Source organism: Solanum verrucosum, unplaced genomic scaffold (genome assembly GCF_900185275.1).
Source record: "Solanum verrucosum unplaced genomic scaffold, falcon-dt-bn FXZP01000125.1, whole genome shotgun sequence".
Lineage (NCBI taxonomy): Eukaryota > Viridiplantae > Streptophyta > Magnoliopsida > Solanales > Solanaceae > Solanum > Solanum verrucosum.
In genome coordinates, this window is record NW_026019923.1 from 2,965,040 (window position 1) to 2,971,039 (window position 6,000).

Sequence of the window (6,000 nt, forward strand, 5' to 3'; positions counted from 1 at the left end):
TAGAACTCCCAAAATCGATCTTAGTGTGAATGGATAGTTTTTGACTGTCATGGGTTGAAGGTGTGTTTTGAAATAGGGGCTTGAAACTCAAACTCTGACGTTTTGTCTCCGCGCAAGCCTCCAGGGCGGGATTTATTCTGCCGGGGGGCAGCTGTGGCGGGTTGGGTCCCGCTACGGCGGGCCAGTCGCGACTTAAGTCGGAATTAAACCCCAAAAATGTTATTTTCTACAAGTTTTGTTCTTGAGAGCTAGGAGACGACCCTAGGTGATGTCTTGACAATTTTCCACGACCCCAGGTGATTTCTTGACAATTTTCCAAAATTTTGGTGCTAAATGTAAGATTTTTACTCCCCAAATCCATTTTTCAATCCGCAGAATGTAGATTCTTGGTTAATTACTATAGGGGAGGGTTTTTTTTAACTGAATTTGATGGTGGAAAAAAGTCCTAGCTGCACCTTAGGATCATGAGTTGAGTCTTGGGTTTTAGGTTTGTCATAATCCGGGTAAAATAGACCTTAATTATTGATATTCGTATTGAATTGATTGTTTGTAGACCTAGAACAAGCGGAAAGAATCCGGAAAGGGAAGAATCAAGTTTCTTAGAAGGATTCAAGCTTGTTTTTGAGGTAAGTGATGGTTTGATTTCATGTTTGTGTGATGTATATTAGTAATTGCTTCATTGTAATGCATGTATGTATGCGAATGTTGCACTATTGATCATTAAATGTGAATGAGTATGAACGAATGATTGTATGTCATGAATCAACACTTAATTGTATGATTTTGTGAATGTACATTGTGATTGTGATTGTGGCTTGTTGAATGGATCGAGTGTTACGTTCCAACACACTAACTTGAATCGGGTGCAACGTTCCGGTACATATATGGGATCGGGTGTCACATCTGGCACACTAATTGGCATCGGGTGCCACGTTCCAGTACACTAACAGTTTGGGTGTGGATTCCATGAGAGGACCATTGACTTGTCATATATGCGTAATTACTTGATATTAAAAATGCGGAAAGGTACATTGCTTCTGAAATGATAATTGATGTTGTATATGTTCGGTTTATGCGTGTTTACTGGTTGTGACTGCTTTCGTATATTTCACTTACTGGAATAGCTTCGTGATCCTACCAGTACATTGTGGTTGTGTACTGATATTGCACTTGCTCTTTCTTTGTTGAGTACAAGACATCTTCAGGCGGCTACTAACAGACCTCATCTAGGAGATCAGTGATCAATCGAATTCAAGAGTGAGCTAGTTCTTCTAGGCTGCCATGAGTTCTTTATGTTTCAGTCCACTCTTTTCGGACTTAGACTTTCTAGTTAGATATTCGTATGGTTAATTGGGTTGTACCCATTTTCTTTAGACTTGTTGAACTTTAGAGTTTTGGTACACTGACTTTCAGTTTCTAGGGAATATTTCCTCAATGTTTTGATAGTCATTGTTAGACTTTGGAGTTTATGGGAACTCTACTTTAATTCTACATTTAAATCTGCTTTCGTATCTTTAAATATCTAGTTTTTTTATTAGCCAATTAGTATTAATGGTTCTCCCACCAGAGGGTTATTGTGGGTGCCAATCACGACGGTCTGGGTCGTGACAAAGTTGGTATCAGAGCCCTAGGTCGTTGATCTCGGTGTACCAAAACGAGTCTAGTAGAGTCTTGCGGAACTATATGGAGACGTCTGTACTTTTCTTCGAGAGGTTATAGGACTTTAAGAACTCTCTATGTTTTCTCGTGTCTCCTTTCGTGCTATAACTTGGTTTCAATTGGTATCTGGTGATCCAAATTGGTATTTAACCTCAGTCACTCTTCTGTCCGCAAATAGTTAACATTAGGTTCAACAGTGTCAGGCCCACAACTCCCGTCAACAAGCCAGCTGAAGAATCCGCAACGAGAGGTCAAGGTCGAGGTAGGGGTAGAGACAGAGAGCAAGGGGCACATGCAGATGAGGGGTAACACCCGCTAGAGGTGGAGATCTGATTGAGAATGCTCTCAGAAATAAGAATCCCCATGTGCATCATGACGAGATAGAAGAGAATATTGAGGTTGAGAATGATGAGGATGTTGGACAAGAGAAAAAGGTGCAAACTGAGACTACATGTATTCCTCCCTTAGACCCAGTGTTAGCTCAACAAATTATGTCGTTCTTGAAATGATTAGTTGGTCCTGGAGTTCTTCCCGTAGTTCAAGCAACTCAAACTCCCGCCAACCCCCTATTACTATTATTGTCCCCAATGTGGGTGGAATTGTAGGTACTAATATTTTCTTTCGTCCTTTGTTGGAACCTGTGATGACTAGTAATGAACACGAAATGTTGACCAAGTTTCTGAAACTAAAGCCTTCGGTATTCCAAGGTTCTGAGAATGAGGACGCCTATGAGTTCATCTTAGATTGTTATGAGAGGCTGCAAAAATTGGGTATAGTCCATCAGCATAGAGTAGAGTTTGTAACTTTTCAGCTTCAAGGTGAGGCTAAGTAATGGTGGAGAGCTTATGTGGAATTCAGATCTTCAGCTTTACCCCCACTCACTTGGACCCAGTTTCAAGCTCTGTTCTTGGAGAAGTATGTGCCCCGGACCTGGAGAGATCGCAAGAAGGATGAATTCATGGCCTTAGAGCAGGGTGGTATGTATGTAGCTGCTTATGAGGCTAAGTTCCATGTTTTATCTAGATATGCTACGCAGTTGAGGGTCCTAATCACCTTCGTCCTGGATTATTATCATTCATATTCATATATTATTAAAAGTGGAAAGCTCCAAAGTAAAGAGTTGAATTACCATTTTACCCTTATGCTAAATCGAAATGTTATTAAAATATTTAATTAATTAAATAGTAAATAGTAGAATTTCTATAATATTTTGAGTTGGTATACATGTGAGTAAATAAAATAGAAAAAAATTAAAAATAACAGTTATCCCTTCAAATAGATATATGTACGTACATGTTTCATCTTCCAAATTGATTTGTGTTCTTAATTAATATTTGTCTTTAATTTGTTGTAATACTTGACCTTTCAACTTTGTAAGTGAATCTTCATATTCCAAAGCTATATTTTTTCCTATAAATACAAATCTTTCTATAGTATTTCCATAGAAAGACTTATATGTGATACAATTTTTGTGTGTGGATGACTAGAGAAACTTTAACCAAGTGAAGAAAATTTCAAGATAAGAGGATTTGTGTCAAAGTACAAGGCATAATGTGATTATAGGAATGAATAACACTTTAATTACTAGAATATCAGAGCTTGATGTCTTTGTTTTTTTTACTTATTTGGCAAGATTAGAACTATGATAAGACCCCTCCATTTATGTAATTGAATGTCACTTCCGTTAATTTGTCTTCCAAGATTTTAACTCTTTTTTTATGGTGAAAGGTTGAGTGTTACTATAGTTTGTTTCAATTTGTATTGTCTTAGAATTTTTCTATTTTCGTTGGTAGCCTTATGCTAAGCTTGCTCCTATGATTTTTTTCTTTGTATTTGTAATTTCATTTTAAGATGTATTTGATTGAAGAGTGTATTTTTTTATATTGAAAATAAAATAAATAGAATCATAATAATAGTGTATAAGGCATGTAAAAACAGACAAGTAATACCTACAAGATATTCTAATTTCAAATTATTAATAATTACATTTTTTGCACCTTAAATTTTAAATATTTGTAAAGAATTATTCTTACATGTGCTTGTGGATAAAATCTATATTTTTTAGGTAGTTTTAATTAAAATTATCATGAGATTCAAATCCCAAAGTAAAAAAAAATGATACACCAAAATGCTTAAGAAGTTAGAAGATGTGTTAACCTCCAACCAAATATTGCTCCTATTATATTTTTAACAAGAAAACGTAAAATATATTTTAACAAACTTTTAAAATTAAAAATATTAATATTGTGTCATTTTGGCTCTCCACTAAATTAAAATTTGATTTATTTAATTAAATATTAATATTTTAATTATATAATGACAAATTTAAATACCAACCGTTGCACTTTAATTCTTTAGTTATTTCCTTCTAATTAATTTCCTTAGTTATAAATTTGAATTACGAAATTGCATTCTACTTAATGAGAAGGAGAATTTCATCTTCTACTAATTAATGTCAAACATTTTATCTTCTTGAAATGTGTATCCTGTAACTACTAATTTAATTTCAACATTTTTACTCAATTATATGAGACGAGAGAGACATTTTAAGGAAGTTAATCATAAGGTAGTGTGCCTCCATGTTTGTTTTTGCTACTTTCAGGTATGCTCCTACTGTGGAACATTTTGTGTTAGTTTCTGAAAAATTATATTCATTTTATGAGGAATAATATTGCAGCTTTAATTTCTCGTAGATTTCTTGTGTTGAACTTTCTTTGGGCAAAGAACATCACTTATGTAACACTCTTTAACCTCCTTCTCTGAGATAATTATTGGTGTATCATGTATGCAGTTTTTAACTTTCTTCATTTTATCTTGTACGACTTGGGATCAGACATTGAATTTAAGAAAGAAAGACAGACTTTTTGCACATAAGCTAAATATGTATAGATAATGCTATATCATTCTTATTTGATCATGCCATCAAAAGTAAAACATGAATAGTTTTGTATGTTGCACAACAATGAAGATTTGGTCATGAAAAAACTTGACAAACTTAAACCCTTCAAACTGTTACATTATGTTCTGTAAATCAGTAATAGTTATTCTGTTGATTACTATACAATTTAAAGTTAAAGATTAAATACTAATAGGAGTAGTACTTTCAGTGTTTTTAAGTTGAAGTCCTATGTATTCAAGAGTTGAAAGCAAAATTTCCAACTTACAAGTTATAACATTGCAATCATGTAGGATTGTTCAAAGATCCTCACAAGAAAATGTTTAGACTGAAGTATTCAAAAAGGAATTAAGATGTCTATCTGTTCAACTACTGGAAACTTACTTCTGGGATCTCCATTTAACCAGTCACAAGAAATAGGTTTTTGAAAGGAGCTGAAGTGTTCTTCTGAAAGTGTCACGACCCAAAAATGGACGTGATGACACTCGTCTTATTCCACCTAGACAAGTCAGCCTAAAACTCAGTCATTACGCTAATATGCGAAAATTTATAATCAACTTAAAAATACCCCAAAACCTGGCTGTCACGTGCACAAGTCTCTAATATGTTATAACAAAATTGAAAGAAAATACAAGTCTCAAATGACATTGTTTCTAGAATAGAACAAGATCATAAATAAGGAGAAAGAAGGTTCGCTGAAATGACAAGCAGCTACCTCACAAACCTCCACAAGAAGCCTCAGACAAGGAGAAGAGAAAATATCACAAAGGTCCGGGCTAGTAACCTACAAAAATGTAGAAGCAAGGGGCGAGTACCAAACCGCACGGTACTCAACAAGTAAACTTCTAAGCACAAGCTAAGGGAATAGAATACGAGTACTCTTTACACCCCCAATCGAACCTCCACAACTACAACCTGCATACAACCAGCCCAACCTAACAGTTCACAGTTTACATATCACACAGCTCAACAACAACACTCTAACAATTACATATCCTCAACAACAAACTCAATATTCATCAATTACAACTTCCACAGAAAGACACTAACAAGATCAGCAGCACACATGATCAAGTTCATCAATGATAAAGATGTGTAATGCAATGAAATGCAATGTCAAGTATAATGATGCATGTCTGACCTAATGATACACACTCGTTGTCTCTCAGTCCGGGACCCATGAAGAACATATCTATCCATGCATCTATCGCGGCGTGCGATACGACCCTCGATATATAGTATCCATCGCGACGCGCGCTACGTCTCTCGAAATGGTACATTCTCTTACCACATAACACTTATCACAACTATGTCTCAGAACCAATGCAAATGACATGTTCACACAAATAATGAGGAGATGACCATTTTCATAACAAGGCACAATTCACAACAATACAACTGTGATACAATATCAACAATTAAGCAATAAGCCTTTCAAATCATTC